General features: G+C 44.1%; 1 long non-coding RNA gene across 1 annotated transcript; it reads right to left on the reverse strand.

Annotated features, from left to right (window-relative positions):
- Nucleotides 1-4093: 4093 nt before the first annotated feature.
- On the reverse strand, nt 4094-4968 carry LOC127342367 (uncharacterized). The gene is made up of 3 exons (XR_007876599.2): nt 4818-4968; nt 4324-4715; nt 4094-4215 (listed from the first exon to the last, which is right to left on the reverse strand). It is a non-coding gene; the product is annotated as an uncharacterized lncRNA (long non-coding RNA).
- Between the last annotated feature and the right edge of the window lie 15123 nt (nt 4969-20091).

A 20091-nucleotide genomic window follows, 5' to 3' on the forward strand; every position in this document is an offset into this window, starting at 1 on the left:
TTACGCAGTGGTGTTTGGTGTAATCAAAGTACCTTTCCGGTATAAGTGATTTACATGATCTCATGGTCATAAGGACTAGGTAACTATGTATCAAAAGCTTATAGCAAATAACTTAATGACGAGATCTTATGCTACGCTTAATTGGGTGTGTCCATTACATCATTCACACAATGACATAACCTTGTTATTAATAACATCCAATGTTCATGATTATGAAACTAATCATCCATTAATCAACAAGCTAGTTTAAGAGGCATACTAGGGACTTCTTGTTTGTCTACATATCACACATGTACTAATGTTTCGGTTAATACAATTCTAGCATGATATATAAACATTTATCATAAACATTAAGATATAAATAATAACCACTTTATTATTGCCTCTAGGGCATATCTCCTTCACACGACACGCGGCCTGCTGAGCTGGAGCGACAGGAAGGTAGGGTGTGTCAAACTGCAGATCATGATAGTGCGGGAGGTGGTGTTAAGGCTGGATGTTGCCATGGAATCACGACGCTTGTCTCCGGATGAACGTCGACTCAGGGCCCACCTCAAACACACTTACCTGGGTCTGGCCTCCCTCGAGCGCACTATGGCTCGGCAACGGGCCAAGATTGCCTGGCTCAAGGAGGGGGACGCCAACACGGCCTTCTTCCACCAGCACGCGGCGTACAGGCGCCAGAAAAATGTGATCCATAGCCTACAGGTTGAAGGCGCGGTCATCTCTTACCATGCGGCCATGGCTGGAGCGGCTTTCTCGCACTTTGAGAGCCTACTGGGCACATCGGTCGATAGGCTGCACTCGCTGGTCTTGGATTTCCTGGGCACTCACCCGGAGGATCTATCCGAGCTCGAGAGAGCATTCACCGAGGACGAGGTCTGGGAGGTGGTGCGGCGACTGCCAGTTGGCAAGGCGCCAGGACGGGACGGCTTCACGGCTGAGTTCCTGCAGAAATGCTGGAGCGTGGTCAAGGGGGATTTCATGGCTGCCTTCGATAAGTTGTACACGATGTGTGGGCGCGGGTTCCAGGGTCTTAACCAGGCCCTTCTAACCATGCTGCCTAAGCGCCCTGATGCGGCAGCTTTGGGTGATTACCGGCCGATCAGCCTTATCCACATCTTCGCCAAGTTGGTGGCGAAAACGTTGGCTACCCGCCTTGCCCCCCGGATGGAATCTCTTGTGGATCGCAACCAGTGCGCGTTCATTCGCAGACGTTGCATACATGACAACTTTATGTTGGTGCAGCAGACCGCTAGATTCCTCCATCGGGAAAAGCAGCCGAGAGTGATGCTCAAGCTGGATATAGCTCGCTCCTTCGACTCTGTCTCGTGGGGTTTCCTTTTGGAGATTCTGCGCAAACTCGGGTTCGGCCCTAGGTTTCGCGAGATCGTGTCCATCCTGCTCTCCACGGCGAGTACTAGGGTTTTGCTCAATGGCGAGCCAGGCCCCCCTATCTGGCATCGGAGGGGCCTGAGACAGGGAGATCCCCTGTCGCCATCGCTGTTTGTTCTGGTGATGAACTCGCTCAACAGGCTTTTGGCGAAGGCTATTGAGCTGGGGGTCCTAAGGCGTCTGGCAAGACGAGACTTGATGACATCGGTTTCCTTCTACGCGGACGATGTGGTGATCTTCTGCCACCCAGATGAGATGGAGCTTCGAGCTGTTTGTGGTATCCTAGAGCTCTTTGGGACGGCCTCTGGGTTGCATACCAACTTCGCCAAATGTTCGGTATCCCCGATCGGGTGCTCGGATGAGGAGGCTGTTGGCGCTGCTGAGTGCATGGGTTGCCAACTAGCGCCATTTCCGGTGAAGTACCTCGGCATACCACTGTCTATCAGGAGGTTGACGGCTGCCTCTTTCCAGCCTCTGGTAGACCGGATTGCTGACAAACTCCCCACTTGGAGGGCGGCTATGATGCCGAGGGCGGGGCGCCTGACGCTTATTCGTTCGGTCCTCGCATCGATCCCGCTGCACCAGCTGATGGTGCTGGGGGTCAACAAAACCGCCCTGAAGTAGGTCAACAAAATCCTGAGAGGCTTCCTCTGGGCCGGCAGAGCTAATGCCAATGGCGGGCATTGCCATGTCAATTGGGCACGGGTCTGTCGACCTCTGAGGCTTAGGGGCCTCGGGATTCCGGACCTGGCTCGCACTGCTACCAGCCTTAGGGTAAGGTGGATTTGGAGGATGCATACTGATACCCTGCGACCCTGGCGCGGGCTGGACATGAACTTCTCGAAGGCGGAGTTGGATGCCTTCGCGGTCTCCACCACCATGGTGACCGGGAACGGGGAATCCGCCCTCTTCTGGGAGGACAGATGGTTGGAGGGCAAAGCCATAAAGGAGTTGGCGCCTGAGGTATATGCGCTGGTACCAAAGCGCCGGAGAAAGGCGCGTACGGTCCGCCAAGCCCTGATGGACCGCACCTGGATCGCTGACATAGTAGGGGCACCAAGCGCCCTGGCACTATGGCAGTACGTGCAGCTGTGGTGCCGACTCAGGGATACCCAGCTCTCGGCGGATCCGGATAGGATGGTTTGGCGATGGACGCCGGATGGCCAGTACTCCTCCAGTTCTTGCTATGACGCCCTCTTCCAAGGGGCGATAACTGCAGGCTTCTGGAAGCTGAACTGGAAATCCTGGGCGCCGCCAAGGGTGAAATTCTTCTTGTGGTTGGCCTGCCTTGACAGATGTTGGACGGGGGAGAGGCTGGCTAGACGGGGGTTACCGCATACCCCCAACTGCCCGCTCTGCGACCATTCCACGGAGACCATGCGCCATCTTCTCACAGGCTGCTCGTTCTCCAGGATGGTTTGGTTTGAGGTGTTGTCGTGGATCCGATCCACTTCAAGCCCTCCCTTGGCTGAGGGCGACTTCGCGGAGTGGTGGTCCCTGGCAGTGCGGACCGCCCCTCGCCAGCTTCGCAAAGGCACGTTGTCGGTTATCATGCTTACGGTATGGTGGATATGGAAGCATCGAAACGCGGTGGTCTTCGACAACGCGCGGCCTTCGGTGACGTCCCTATTCAACGACATCGTGGCGGAGGCGCGGCTATGGGCGGACGCGGGAGCCCGGGGTGTGCGCCTTCTGCTCCCCTAGACTAGGTTTATTTTTCCTTTTCTTGGGTCGGGTTGTACGGCGTGGTGTTCGTCCGGCTTCGGGCTTGTACATATGACCTTCTTTTCTATCAATGCATCGAAACGTAAGTCTTTTGCGTTTTCGCGAAAAAAAAAATCTTCAATCTAAGACAATACTCACAGTTAGGGGTTGAACTGGCACATGGGATCTGTCTGCACTAAATAGACCCTCAACAGGAAGGAGCGGGAAATGGCATTCAATAATTGAGTGCACTTTAAATGGGCAGTCCGATTCTCTCTGCACAAAGTAGACCCTGAAAGTGGAGTACGAAAAGATATTAGTTACCTGAGTGCACACACTATCATATTGAAAATGCGGGGATGTGATTAATTATACATGTAAATGTAGATTGCAGCCAATATCTCTAGAGGTGGTCAAGCACTTCTTGGTATATAACGTTACTTGTCTCCATAGATGGTGCATCAGTTTCGTCTATCACAAATACCTTTATTCTTTCTTTGACGGTACTCGAAATGACAACGCTCATGAGAAAATATGAGTTTCACCAAATAAACACCAGCCATGCACTAGTGGAAAACTGCTCTTTTGCACCGGTTCAAAAGGTCCATATGCACCGGATGGCCAACCGGTGCAAACCATCCGGTGCAAAAGGCCCCCCCCTTTTGCACCGGTTCTGTTACAAACCGGTGCTAAAGGGGGCACCACGTGGCCGTCCGTGGAGAGTCCGGCGGGGGACCTTTTGCACCGGTTCGTAATACGAACCGGTGCAAAAGGGTTGTGCCGCGGCAGGGTTTTGGTGCCATTCCCTGCCGCGGCAGGAATTTTCACTAAAACGCTGCCGCGGCAGACTCTGCGTCCATTCGAAACACGGTATAATATTAATGCAAACAATTCAAATATATATATAGGAAACCATTGTATTACATATATCGATCAAAGTGACACACGTTCATGCATATATATATATATATGTCTACATCAACATTGATATTGGCGGTTGTCCACATAGTGTTCTCCATCTGGAGCTATGACTTGCTCAAGTAAGAACCCCGCCAGTTCTTCTTGAATTGCTCGTACACGCTCTGTTGCTAGAAGACCGTCCCGCAACCGTTCGATCTAATAATTTGAAGAAGGTACGATGGTCAGTATATATATATGTGTGTATGTGAATGAAACACAATTAAGGTGATAAAATAAAGCCATGAATGTTGTTTAATTACTTACATCAAGTTGTTCCAAAATGTCCCTCACATGATGGGTATTCTGGCGGATGAACTCGCAAACGTAGAACCCGCATAAATTATTCCCGTCCTCTTGCCTCAAGCACTTTACGAGAACAAAGTTCAATCAAAATAATATATATATAATCAAGGATGATAATAATTGTATTGAAACTAGAATCAAAGAGATGCGCGGCCTAGCCATTAGTACTTACCGGTACATGTTTTATTCGAAGATCTTTATTCTTTAAACCCGGAGCTTTGTTGGTGAACCGTTTCCAAGCCTTGTGGAGGATATCAGCCATGTCCCCCCACGCCTCAAGGGGTTTACTCTTCGAGTCCATGACTTCTACTATCCCGGTGTCGGGTTCAATGACTAGCAGGATATAGTGAAACCTGCGGACACACACATATATATAAATGCATATAACTCATCAATTACACTTAACACATGGAGTAAGCGAAAAAGATTTAATGTGTGAAGAGAGTAACACTCACGCGAAGTTGTAAGGAAATAGTATTGCCCTTTTGTATGAGTTTTTCCTTAAGACATGTACCAAGTTATTCTCCGTGTCCTTGGGAGAGTTGTCGACAGTATACCCATTCACGGTATATGGGTCAACGAACCCAAGATCATAGATTTGCCCCTTGCGGCATTCGCGAATCTTCATTCTGCATAATACAGTGAGAGTATGGTTATATGCTAGCAATAATGGACGAGTCGCGGTAGAGACTTAATTACATAAATAATATTTACAGACAGTATGCACTCAGCAGAGATTTGTCGAGGGCGTCTTGGTTGAATAACTGAAATAATTCACAAAATTCGATGTTCATCACGTCAGTTCGCCCGTAGTGCTCATCTCTTATTGCCACCATGATCCAGTTCTGGCCGTCCTTACATGCATCCAAGTACCAATTATGTAGTCTTCGCAGCTGTGTTGATAGATTAGGCAACTCCGCAGCTCTGACAAGAGGTTCCCCGTATGTGTAATGGTATGCTAATTGGACATCGTCCGTGGCCATGAATTCGATGCGGCTTAAGTACTCGGAATACTCATACCGGCCGCATCTGCCTCATCTTTGTATAGTTTTACCATCGTTGGATCAAGGCACGCTAGGACATCGGGATACACTTGGAGCGGGGGCACGAGTTTTTGGGCTCCAAGCTGGGGAACTGGTTTCCCATCTATCTTACTTTTTTCCCACCGCTCTTTTGCTAACACATTTGACTTGCGAATAGACCGGTCATAGTTCGATGAAAGACTTGGCTCAGGTTGATGAAGGTTCTTCAGCAGTTTCAACTTCTTTTCCAGAGATATAGCTGGCTCCGGCTCAAGCTGGGGCTTTTTAAGTTTCAACATTTGTTGCTTGTGCTGTTCAGCTACGATCTTGGCATTTTCCTCAACTGTATAGTCATAAGGTCTCTTGGGAGCAACCTTAGGCACTCTTGGGAGGGGCTCTTGTTTGCGTCTCGGTGATTTGTTACGACTCAACTGTGTCGTAGCGGTCCGCCTAATTTTCCTCTTATACTTGGGCGGCGGAGAAGGCTCACGCGGCGGCGGAGATGGCTCACGCGCCGGCGGGGAAGGCTCACGCGGCGGCGGAGATGGCTCACGCGCCGGCGGGGAAGGCTCACGCGCCGGCGGGGAAGGCTCACGCACTGGAGACGGCTGCATCGGTGGAGAATGCTGGCTCGGTGGAGACCTTGTTGGCGCCTTCCAACCCGGAATCACAATGAATTCCTTTCGCCATAGAACTGTAGTGTTCTTGGCCTCTCCCAGCTCTAGCAAATCCCCTTCACCGGCAGGGTGGTCAAGCCTCAGCGGCCCATACCCATCCATAACTTGATCCACCCCGGCAACAGCGTATCCAGGTGGAACCGGCTTGAAGTGATATCTTTGATCAGGTACCGGCGGTAAGACATAGCCGATCGCTGCCTTGAGCGTTAAGTAGCCCATCGTTTGGAAATGTAGCTCACAAGGTGTCGACTCTGTGATAAAGTCCACAGGGTAGAGATCCCTGCATAACGCTCCATCCGGTCCTATACATATCATCATCCTCTTCTTCTTCTTCGTCGTCTTCCATCATAACCCCTCTTTCTCCATGCTTGGTCCAACAATTATAGCTGGGCATGAAACCTTTCCAAAGCAGGTGTGAGTGAATGACTTGCCATTCAGGGTATTGCTTCAAGTTATGGCAATCAACACATGGACAACACATAAAACCATCCGCCTGTGGGTTTTCCTGAGCCACACGGATAAATTCTTCCAGGCCCGATCTGAACTCGGGTAGACGTCGGTCAACGTACATCCATTGCCGCCGGTTCATCTACATCAAATAATTAATTAAGTTTATCAATAAACAATTACAAAACATCATAATATTTATAAATAGTGGAAATTAGCACCGTACAAATGAAAGGGTTAAGTTGTTGCTTAAACCTTGATCGAGGAGGAAAGAAAGAGGAGAAAGCTTAAGTGTCGCTCCAGCACCTCATCTCATTTTTGTTGGGTGTAAAATCAAGCGGCATCACTCTCTCACACATTTCATCGAGCACCTTACGTGCATGCCAAAGAGAAGCAACTTAGCACTCAACACACACACCTTCTCCTAGCAAAAATGAAGTGAGCTGGGCTGTTTGGCCGGTAGCTGAGCTGAAATAGGGCTGGGGACCTTTTAGCACCGGTTCGTGTTACGAACCGGTGCAAATGGTCTATCTTTTGCACCGGTTCGTAACACGAACCGGTGCTAAAGGTTCCTCGGCTGACACGTGCCTGGCGACGAACCTTTTGCACCGGTTTGTGTTACGAACCGGTGCAAAAGATAGATCATTTGCACCGGTTCGTAACACGAACCGGTGCAAAAGGTCCCTCGGCCGGCTGCTTCCCACGAACCGGTGCTAATGACCCCTTTTAGCACCGGTTCGTGCCAAATCCGGTGCAAATGACATTTGGGGCAAAAAACCAAAGCCCTTGTTTCTACTAGTGATGTCAAGTATCTCACCTCGGATAGCCGACATGGTAATGTGAAGGGCCATTTTGTAGAGGGTGCATTCAACACTATTATGAATGTGCAGACACCCTCATCTTTATAGCCTGAAATTCTGATATTGGCCTGAAGGACACATTCGCCTAATCTCATGACCATGAGATGGGTATCAGTGCATAACCCAGTGGATTTATTGATATTCTCAATAGCATTATCGGGACACCCAAACTTCAAAGAAATCTTATGAAAAGTTACTAAAATTCACATTACCAAGAAATCTGGAGGATACATTAGTCTGCATCAGCCACATAGTCCAACTTGTTGCAAATAGTATCAAAACTAAAAAATTCAAATTCCCTTGCATATCCAGGAATTCTAGAGAAAACCACATCATTCATTGCACTGGCCACACTATTAGTAGGACAAACTACAGTAAAATGTGCCAAGTAAGGTGCACCAGCATATTTTTCAGAGCGTGAGTCATATAGTGCATCTAAGATAAGAGATGCATATGATCAGAATAACAACAGGCGCAGTGGTTGTACATGTCCAAGCAAAGGGGTACAACAAACAGGAAAAAAAAAACAGAAGGTTGTTCCTTCTGTCGGGAATCATTTCAACAACCACAGAATCAATATTCTGCTTAACCATGACAACTTGTTGGTGTTGGTGTGAACAAACCGACATTGGTATAATATTGCTACAACCATAAAAATGGCTTTGAAGGTTACTTGAAATAAAACCAGTTGTCATGGAAATAGCAAATGATTATACCATTCCATGCCAACAGAACAACATAAGTACAGACTTGTGTGTTCTTGGTAAGTGAAGGTTAAATCTCACAGTTAATAATTGATTGCATATTATTCTATTTTGTATATTGGACACTGGAAGGCAGGATTAAGTTGTCTCATATTCATATAAGCATGAGGTTCTACAATGACATCTGAACTTCAGAAATAAATGGAAGACTGTTTTAAAACTTGAAATTTGAGAAAAATTAAGCAACTGTATAGCAACAGAGAAGCAATCTGTTTGCAGAGGATGACCATTATATGAACATAAAAAATCCTCTCTGCTGCTAGTAGTGACATAAAAAAGACTAAGATCTGCAAAGAAAGAGGGACCGTTGAGAAATAAGGAGCTGGAGCGTTGCATGATTTTTATTCCATACAATGTATGTTCAATATGTTTGCCCATACATAGTAGCATAAAATAGAAAAAGATACGTTAGGTACCGCATGAGGATTTCATGTGCTTAAATGAAACATGTGATACCATCAATGCTATGAAAACTAAGCTGGCTAAATCAATTGAAGGTGATGAAATAGATAGAATGTACAGTGAAGAAGGTAAGCTAGCCTGAATAATATATAATCAAATATTTTCGCCATTCCTTATTAACAGATTTTATCCCCTCAGCTAGGATTAAAGTAGTCGATTCGATATTGCAGCACAGTTATTCAAATGGAAAATGTTCACCGAAAACACAATTACACCAGTAAAATACTTTCTTTTAAACGTAACTTCTGTGGTAAGTCAGATGAACAACTGAATTTCGTGCTACTTCAGACCAGGAAAATCTTAATGCGGGGAACATTCAGTCAGGTAATAATCCAGTGCAACTAATTAAAGACTGAATAAAATACGGTAAGATGATCTAACGATCAAAGTAATCAGTACCAATAAGTTCTCCGGATGTCTTCCCCTTAAGTTAACAACAACTGCTGCTTGCCTCTCTGGAGTAGTAAGACATGTATGGAGCTGTAGAAATTGGTACAATTTCCTTCCATCCAATAGATCGGCCATTCTTCAGCATCTTATACCATTCCGCGGCTCTTCCCTAAAGTGATAAAGAGAATAATTTCCTCTTAACTTGGTCCATTGAGATACGTGCACACTTGAACAACTCGCATAATTCATGTATAAAGAGTAGATGATCATCCGGATGGACAATTACATCTCCATAATACCAATTATTCATAACACGTTCAATTATTTTCATAGGTATTTTAAAATGATCCAATTGAGCACGCGGTAGTTCATTACTACTGTAACAGTAGTAGTAATTCCAAACAGAGAGCCAAACGGAGACGCCTCCATAATGAAATAAAGCAGTAGCAGACATAGATAAAAACAACACTTACAGTAAAAGTTACATTTACCAATTCCACTCTTCAATAGCGCTTCACTCCTCGGCAACGGCGCCAGAAAATAGTCTTGATGACCCACAGGTATAGGGGGTGTATCGTAGTACTTTCAATAAATAAGAGTGTCGAACCCAACGAGGAGCAGAATGTGTTGACGAGTAATTTTGATCGAGGATTCACTATAAACACTAGCAAACATGTTTGCAGGGGTATTTGGTGTTGCATATAAATAAAGTAAGGGTAAATAAAATGTAGTAATAATACTTGCAGCGAGTGGCCCAATCCTTTTTATAGCAAAGGACAAGCCGGTTGTTTTACTTATGATGACCAAGTGTTCCTGAGGACACACGGGAATTGCGTCAAGTGCTTTCGCTTCACATAGCTGAATAATATTCAATGGTTTGGTAAGTGTTGTGTGGGTGAACCTATGCTTATGTACTACCCCATACTTGGACTAATACATATTGTGATTATACCTCTTGCAAGTATCCGCAACTACAAGAAAGTAATTAAGATAAATCTAACCATAGTCTTAAACTTTGAGATCCTACACTCCCTCGTGCACCGGTTTCCTAACGGGGGTTTGGGTTTTTGTCGCTCCCGCAACCACACAATTAGTAGCCAAATACACGGTGCATTCTCCTAGGCCCATAAAGGTGAAGTATCATGTAGTCGATGTTCACATGACGCTGCTAGAAGAATAGCACCACAACTTTAATATCAAATCATTGCATATTACTCAACATAGTTCCACTACTAACATCATGACTTCTCCTATGTCCTCAAGAACTAAACGAACTACTCACGAGACATCATATGGATCATAATCAGAGGTGATATAATGATGAATAACAATATCGACATAAATCTTAATTCAATGGTTTCACTTAATAACATCAACTACAAGGAGTAATCAACACCGGGAAAGAACTAGACAAGTATTGAACCCAAGATGTTAAATCGGGACGGCGTGGAGACGTCGGTGATGATGGTGCTGGTGGTGGATATGATTGTGATGATGATCCCGATGAAGTCCAGCTCGATGGCGGTGACGATGGCGACAATCTCCCCTCACCGGGAAGGAATTTCCCCGCCAGATTTCAGCCTGCCGGAGAGCTTTTCTCTCTCTGGTTCTCCACCTCGTAGCGGCGGCGGAATGTTTCTCTGGTCGCTCCCCCGATCTTAGGTTTCCCGAGGGGTTGAAATACGCGAGGGGTGATCGTCAAAAGTGGGCCAGGGTGCCCAGACCATGCCTAGGCGCGGCCTGAGGCTGGCCCGCGCCTACGGGTGGTATGGCCCACTCCTGGCCCATGTTGGCCTCCCCTTTTGGCTTTCTCCGTCATCTGGCAAATTAGGATTTTATGTATAATTTCTGGGAATTGTTGTTCTTCAGAAGTATGGTGTCTTGACGGTCCTTTTTCCAGCAGAATCCTGGCTCCGGCAGTTAATTCTCCAATAACCATCAAACATGCAAAAATAGGTGGAATAACATAAGTATCACTTCTAAATATGAAATATATCAATGAATAACAGTAAATTATGATATAGAATAGCGATGAAAATTGGACGTATCACTTGGTGATGCCATGGATAAGGCTGATAAGCATGAATTCATGTACCTCCCCAGCTGTAACATCCCAAGATTTGAGGTTACAAAAGAGAGGAAGAAGATGTGTGCATTACATTCATGCATATAAAATCCGGAAAATTTTCGCGCTTTCAAATAAACTTGTAATGGAGACTGAAGTTTCACTTAAGCTGATGGAATTGAACTAGATCATCAATACAAGTTCTATAAACTTCAATGTGATCTTGCTAAAACCTTCCTCATCTGAGATATATTATAATAGCTCTTATCGCTACAAAATCAACCGTATAAACGAAATCCTAATTGGGCAGAGTTTTCTTTCAAATAAACTTTGGTTAATCTTTATAATGTTTGACTTTACGAAAATTAATACACTATTTTAGGAAGGGAGGATGTATTTTGTTTGTCTCACTATAGAGGCAGTTGTCCTTTTATGTCGATATTAGTGCTTGATTTTTTGTTAAAGAACGTCTCATTGTTTTTCTAAAGAATCCACGGACCACGGTGCGCTACACTCATTTCCCACGCACCAGCGGTCCTACTTGTTGTCCCCAAGTGGCCCAATTCTGCTGCCAGCTACAACTGCATGCAAACGGACACGCGTGGGGTTTAACAACTCGTTTGACCTATCCTCCAGCTCTCTCACGAGCGAGCCTATTCACTGGGTCATGGATTGTCCGAATCCATCCACGCTGACAGACGAACAGACCACACACGCTCCAGCGAACGACCCAAATGGAATGACCCGTCAGCCGTGACCCATCGTCACATCAAATTTGGGGAACCGATGCATCAACACGAACAACGCATGTAACCCACATGTCCGCCCGCGTGGACCGAGGGCCCGCATGGCAGCGGCCCAACGCCCTTCTTTCTCTAGCCATAAGTGGAAGTAGGATGACCTTGCCACTCCTGCTCTAGCCGCGCCACACGACACATGCGCTATTGTTCTGGCTACACCGCCCACCCACTGCGAAAGCCGTCTGCCCTTCATCAATATCGTCGTTTCATTCTATGCGCCGACATCCAAAGCTCTGGCCCTTTTAAGCAGGTCAGTGGAGGCCATTTTCTTCCACAACCTCACTTCTTTCATTACCCACCATCACCGCCATAGGCATCTCCGTAGCAATGGCTGGCCGCACATGATCGAGGGGAGGGCGTCTAGGACGGCCTCTCGGCCATGGGCGTGGCCGAGACCATGGTCACCGAGGAAGGAGTGGTGGGAGAGGATGTTGTCTACTGTTGGCTTCTTTTCCTGTAGACAGTGTTGGGCCTCCAAGAGCAGAGGTTTGTAGAACAGCAGCAAGTTTTCCCTTAAGTGGATCACCCAAGGTTTTATCGAACTCAGGGAGGAAGAGGTCAAAGATATCCCTCTCAAGCAACCCTGCAATTACGATACAAGAAGTCTCTTGTGTCCCCAACACACCTAATACACTTGTCAGATGTATAGGTGCACTAGTTCGGTGAAGAGATAGTGAAATACAAGTAATGTGAATGTATATGAGCGGTAATAGCAATCTGAAATAAAGATGGCAGCAAGCAAACATGTAACAGAACTTGTTGGAAACGGTGTTTCAATGCTTAGAAACAAGGCCTAGGGATCATACTTTCACTAGTGGACACTCTCAACATTGCAATCATAAAGGAATATAAATAAGCACTTCACTATGCTATTCTGAATTACTCTCTGGCAAGATAACGAACACTAATTCATCATGTAGGCAAACCTTAAAGATGTATTCCCAAGTACTAATAAACACCCCACGCTGTCACTGTGAGCATTCATAGGACGTACTAACACACCACAATTTCATAGAGACATCCAACTCAAATCATAACTCAGTGAACAAGTATTCTGTGAAATATAGCCTAAGAGACCCACACGGTGCACACATTGTCACCTTTACACACGTGGGACAAGGAGTCTCCGGAGATCACATAAGTAAAATCCACTTGAATAGCATAACGACATCTAGATTACAAAGCTCATCATATGAATCTCAATCATGTAAGGCAGCTCATGAGATCATTGTATTGAAGTACATGGGAGAGAGAGATTAACCACATAGCTACCGGTACAGCCCTTAGCCTCGATGGAGAACTACTCCCTCCTCATGGGAGACAGCAGCGATGATGAAGATGGCGGTGGTGTCGATGGAGATACCTTCCGGGGGCACTTCCCCGTCCCGGCGGCGTGCCGGAACAGAGACTTCTGTCCCCCAGATCTTGGCTTCGCGATGGCGGCGGCTCTGGAAGGTTTCTCGTACCGTGGCTTATTCGTATCGAAGATTTAGGTCAGGGAGGCTTATATAGGCGAAGAGTCGGAGTCGGAAGGGCCACGGGGGCTCCACACACCAGGGGGCGCGCCCCCCTTGGCCGCGCTGCCACCATGTGTGGGGCCCACTAGGCTCTCCTCTGGCCTCTCTTCGGTGCTCTGGAAGCTTCCTTGAAATATAAGATCGTGGGCGTTGATTTCGTCCAATTCCGAGAATATTTCCTTACTAGGATTTCTGAAACCAGAAACAGCAGAAAACATGAACGGGCACTTTGGCATCTTGTCAATAGGTTAGCTCCGGAAAATGCATCAAAACAATATAAAGTGTGAACAAAACATGTAGGTATTGTCATAAAACAAGCATGGAACATCAGAAATTATAGATACGTTGGAGACGTATCAGCATCCCCAAGCTTAGTTCCTACTCGTCCTCGAGTAGGTAAACGATAAAAAGAATAATTTCTGAAGTGACATGCTATCATAATCTTGATCATACTATTGTAAAGCATATGAGATGAATGAAGTGATTCAAAGCAATGGTAAAGACAATGATTAAACAACTGAATCATATAGCAAAGACTTTTCATGAATAGTACTTTCAAGACAAGCATCAATAAGTCTTGCATGAGAGTTAACTCATAAAGTAATAGATTCAAAGTAAAGGCACTGGAGCAACACAAAGGAAGATATAAGTTTCAGTAGTTGCTTTCAACCTTCAACATGTATATCTCATGGATAATTGTCAACGCAAAGTAATATGATGAATGCAAATAAGCAAGTATGTAAGAATCAATGCACAGTTGACACAAGTGTTTGCTTCTAAGATGGAAGGAAGTAGGTAAACTGACTCAACATAAAGTAGAAGAATGGCCCTTCGAAGACGGAAGCATGGATTGCTATATTTGTGCTAGAGCTTTTATTTTGAAAATAAGAAACAATTTTGTCACGGTATTAATAAAACATATGTGTTATGTATAAGATATCCTATAAGTTGCAAGCCTCATGCGTAGATTACCAATAGTGCCCGCACCTTGTCCTAATTAGCTTGGATTTACATGGATTATCATTGCATAACATATGTTTTAACCAAGTGTCACAAAGGGGTACCTCTATGCCGCCTGTACAAAGGTCTAAGGAGAAAGCTCGCATTGGATTTCTCACTTTTGATTATTCTCAACTTAGACATCCATACTGGGACAACATAGACAACAGATAATGGACTCCTCTTTAATGCATATGCATTCAACGACAGATAATATTCTCATAAGAGATTGAGGATTGTTGTCCAAACTGAAACTTTCACCATGGATCATGGCTTTAGTTAGCGGCCCAATGTTCTTCTCTAACAATATGCATGCTCAAACCATTCAACTCATGATAAATCACCCTTACTTCAGACAAGACGAACATGCATAGCAACTCACATGATATTCAACAAGGGTGTAATAGTTGATGGCATCCCCAGGAACATGGTTACCGCTCAACAAGCAACTTATAAGAAATAAGATACATAAGTACATATTCAATACCACAATAGTTTTTAAGCTATTTTTCCCATGAGATATATATTGCAAAGACAAAGGAATGAAATTTTAAAGGTAACACTCAAGCAATTTACTTTGGAATGGCAGAGAAATACCATGTAGTAGGTAGGTATGGTGGACACAAATGGCATAGTTTTTGGCTCAAGGATTTTGGATGCATGAGAAGTAATGCCTCTCAATACAAGGCTTAGGCTAGCAAGGTTGTTTGAAGCAAACACAAGTATGAACCGGTACAGCAAAACTCACATAAGAACATATTGCAAGCATTATAAGACTCTACACTGTCTTCCTTGTTGTTCAAACCCTCACCAGAAAATATCTAGACTCTAGAGAGACCAATCATGCAAACCAAATGTCAACAAGCTCTACAGTATTTCTTCATTAATAGGTGCAAAGTACATGATGCAAGAGCTTAAACATGATCTATATGAGCACAACAATTGCCAAGTATCAAATTATTCAAGATATTATACCAATTACCACATGTAGCATTTTCTGTTTCCAACCATATAACAATTAATGAAGCAGTTTCAACCTTCGCCATGAACATTAAGAATAAAGCTAAGAACACATGTGTTTATATGAACTAGCGGAGCGTGTCTCTCTCCCACACAAGCATTTATTCAGAGAATGAAAATAACAAAAACGAAAATAAAAACACACAGACGCTCCAAGTAAAGTACATAAGATGTGACGGAATAAAAATATAGTTTCAATAGAAGAAACCTGATAAATTGTTGATGAAGAAGGGGATGCCTTGGGCATCCCCAAGCTTAGACGCTTGAGTCTTCTTGAAATATGCAAGGATGAACCACGGGGGCATCCCCAAGCTTAGACTTTTCACTCTTCTTGATCATATATCATCCTCCTCTCTTGACCCTTGAAAACTTCCTCCACACCAAACTCAAAACAAACTCATTAGAGGGTTAGTGCATAATCAAAAATTCACATGTTAAGAGGTGACATAATCATTCTTAACACTTCTGGACATTGCACAAGGCTACTGGAAGTTAATGAAACAAAGAAATCCATCCAACATAGCAAAACAGGCAATATGAAATAAAAGGCAGAATCTGTCAAAACAGAACAGTCCGTAAAGATGAATTTTTCTGGGGCACTTAACTTGCTCAGATGAAAAATCTCAAATTGAATGAAAGTTGCGTACATATCTGAGGATCACGCACATAAATTGGCAGATTTTTCTGAGTTACCTACAGAGAACCCTGCCCAAATTCGTGACAGCAAGAAATCTGTTTCTGCGCAGTAATCCAAATCTAGTGTGAACCTTACTATCAAAGACTTTACTTGGCACAACAATGCAATAAAATAAAGATAAGGAGAGGTTGCTACAGTAGTAACAACTTCCAACACTCAAATATAAAACAAAATTGCTGTAGTAAAATAAAAACATGGGTTATCTCCCAAGAAGTGCTTTCTTTATAGCCATTAAGATGGGCTCAGCAATTTCAATGATGCACTCGCAAGAAATAATAGTTGAAGCAAAAGAGAGCATCAAAAAGCAAATTCAAAACAAATTTAAGTCTAACCCACTTCCTATGAAAAGGAATCTTGTAAATAAACAAATTCATGAAGCATAATGCAACAAGCATCGAAAGACTAGACAAGCGCAGCTTCAAGATTTTCAGCAAAAAGAGAGGTGTTTTAGTAGCATGAAAATTTCTACAACCATATTTTCCTCTCTCATAAAGATTTTCAGTAGCATCATGAGCAAACTCAACAATATAACTATCACATAAAACATTCTTATCATGAGCTACATGCATAAAAGTATCATTACTCTCCACATAAGCATAATCAATTTTATGAGTAATAGTGGGAGCAAATTCAACAAAGTAGCTATCATTATTATTCTCATCATCAAATATAGGAGGCATATTGTAATCATAATTAAACTTATCCTCCATAGTAGGCGGCACCAAAAGACCACTATCATTATAATCATCATAAATAGGAGGCAAAGTATCATCAAAGAAAATTTTCTCCTCAATGCTTGGGGGACTAAAAATATCATGCTCATCAAAATCAGCTTCCCCAAGCTTAGAATTTTCCATATCATTAGCAACAATGGTGTTCAAAGCGTTCATACTAATATCATTGCTACTAGCATGCAAATAAGGTTCCATAGGTTTTTTAATTTTCGCATCAAACAATCCATGTCTTAACTCAGAAATAGATTAAAAAGCTCATAGTTACTTTCCATTATGCCTAGCTAGTGAAAAACAAGAAACAAAAAGATGCAATTGCAGGATCTAAAGGAAATAGCTTCGAGCACTTACAACGGCGCCAGAAAATAACTTAGTTACCTGGGACCGGAGTGTGAGTGCCTTTTACCTTTCCTCCCCGGCAACGGCGCCAGAAAATAGCTTGTTGTCCACAACTGGCGCGTGGTTGACGTGGGAGGTAGAAATCTCTGTGGTGTAGCTTTTATTCGTTCTCCGGCAACGGCGCCAGAAAATAGCTTGCTGTCTACTGTTGGCTTCTTTTCCTGTAGACAGTGTTGGGCCTCCAAGAGCAGAGGTTTGTAGAACAGCAGCAAGTTTTCCCTTAAGTGGATCACCCAAGGTTTTATCGAACTCAGGGAGGAAGAGGTCAAAGATATCCCTCTCAAGCAACCCTGCAATTACGATACAAGAAGTATCTTGTGTCCCCAACACACCTAATACACTTGTCAGATGTATAGGTGCACTAGTTCGGCGAAGAGATAGTGAAATACAAGTAATATGAATGTATATGAGCGGTAATAGCAATCTGAAATAAAGATGGCAGCAAGCAAACATGTAACAGAACTTGTTGGAAACGGTGTTTCAATGCTTAGAAACAAGGCCTAGGGATCATACTTTCACTAGTGGACACTCTCAACATTGCAATCATAAAGGAATATAAATAAGCACTTCACTATGCTATTCTGAATTACTCTCTCGCAAGATAACGAACACTAATTCATCATGTAGGCAAACCTTAAAGATGTATTCCCAAGTACTAATAAACACCCCACGCTGTTACTGTGAGCATTCATAGGAGGTACTAACACACCACAATTTCATAGAGACATCCAACTCAAATCATAACTCAGTGAACAAGTATTCTGTGAAATATAGCCTAAGAGACCCACACGGTGCACACACTGTCACCTTTACACACGTGGGACAAGGAGTCTCCGGAGATCACATAAGTAAAATCCATTTGAATAGCATAACGACATCTAGATTACAAAGCTCATCATATGAATCTCAATCATGTAAGGCAGCTCATGAGATTATTGTATTGAAGTACATGGGAGAGAGAGATTAACCACATAGCTACCGGTACAGCCCTTAGCCTCGATGGAGAACTACTGTGGTGACCCGGCATACCACTGCATGGTGTAGTATGCAAGTCTGATATAACACCAATGAAACATAGTTCCACTAGTATTATATCGCTCAGAGTGATACAACAGAAACATATGCGGGTCCAAGGCATGTCAATAGAATTACAACACAGACTCTTTACAAAGGATCCACACAGCCTCCTACTTTACAATGAGGTAAAACTGCAAATAAACTCCAGAAGAACGACTCGTGGTCTAATCCTATCACGAACTCTATTTGTAGAGTATTTAACTAGCTATAGAGGCTAAGAATAGATTCTAGCTAAATAGGAACTAGGTTTAGGAAGCTAGTTCCCTTCTATGGCTAAACTAGGTTTTCTCCTTGTTGGATGTGGTATCTGACTCCTCTGACAGGGTCCTGTTTCTTGAAGTAGTTGTTGACTCCTCGGCCTTCGAGTTGCACTGTAGATCCTCCTTCGATGCCTCCATATCTAAGCAGGGGATTTAAGAGTGGGATGAGTACGAGCGTACTCAACAAGTTCATTATAGGAAAGAGGTGTTTAATGCACTAGCTACAGCATTAGACCAGAAAGTCTAATACCAATGCAGGTTTTAATAACCATTTCTTCAAAAGGTTGCTTTTATTCAGAAGAACTATGTCCATCAGCCTTCACCGGTTTACTAGAACTTCATGGAGCTCCTTTCCGGCAGCGTTCGCAGTTCCATATCCCGGAACAGGGAGTGACAGGTCACGATTCATTACACTCTGCAGAGGTGTGTTGCTTTACCCATAAGAGATCTTAACCTTGGTGCCAACCGGGCGATTTCCCCGTCCACACTTCCTTTGGTGCGAGGCCCGGTATAAGGTCATAGCCAATCATATTCCTCCGCTACCTCGCACACCCACCCTTTGCTGCATCCCCGACCCTGGGTCCTCGTCGGTCCTCTTACACCAATTAAGGATGGACCCCGACCACGACGACAGTCTGGGATCGAACCAAACTCCTTCGCCGGCAGATGCAACCCCTCATAGACCGCAATACCGTGGGGATTTTTTTGGCTTCCCCAGCCTACCGCTTGCACTTCGGCGACAAGTGTGCTACGGACAAAGCCGTGGGGACTTTTTTGGCTTCCCCAGCCTACCGCTTGCCCCGACAAATGACAAGTGTGCTACGGTAAAGCGCGTCCGTTGATGTACAAGAGGTGGAAATACGATTGACTATTCCGTCCCACTCCAGATCTTATGGTTAACACGGGTATTACGGCACAAGAATCACTGGACGACATTTGTTGTTTAATCCTAGATGGATATAAACCCTTGCAATGGAACCTCCACCATATCAACACAATCCATGGTTCCATTGCCCACCACATAGTCATATTCATAGTTATGAAAATAGTGGTTTTGTTTTTTATGCAATAGTGGTAAACATAGTACTTTCCAAATAATTTGATAAAAATACTCAAATGGCATGAGCAAGTGATGAACTTTCCTTTCTTGGCTGCAAGATTATGCAGACAAGGTCTTCGATACGCAATAACTCCAAATTCTGAAATAGCATCATCGTCCGGTAAGGACGATGTTTCAAAGATTGGCAAGGATGCAATAATGCATAAGTATGAGATGCAATCGCTCTAAGCGTGACCTAACCCTGATGATTTAGGATTAGTTAGTTGAAATGATTTGCTTAGGGTGTGTTGCACTTTTAGAGTGATTCACAAACAAGTTCTTATTAAGGATTGGTTGCTTGGTATCATAAATAGGTGCTGCAATATATCATAACAATAATACTAATAGCACACAACAATAACATTTGGTATAATCCTAACATGTAATGAATACTGGTTGGTTTTAGCCCTATATGGCATAGTTAATGATTAATTATCATATAC

This window comes from Lolium perenne, chromosome 3 (assembly GCF_019359855.2).
Source record: "Lolium perenne isolate Kyuss_39 chromosome 3, Kyuss_2.0, whole genome shotgun sequence".
NCBI classification, from domain to species: domain Eukaryota; kingdom Viridiplantae; phylum Streptophyta; class Magnoliopsida; order Poales; family Poaceae; genus Lolium; species Lolium perenne.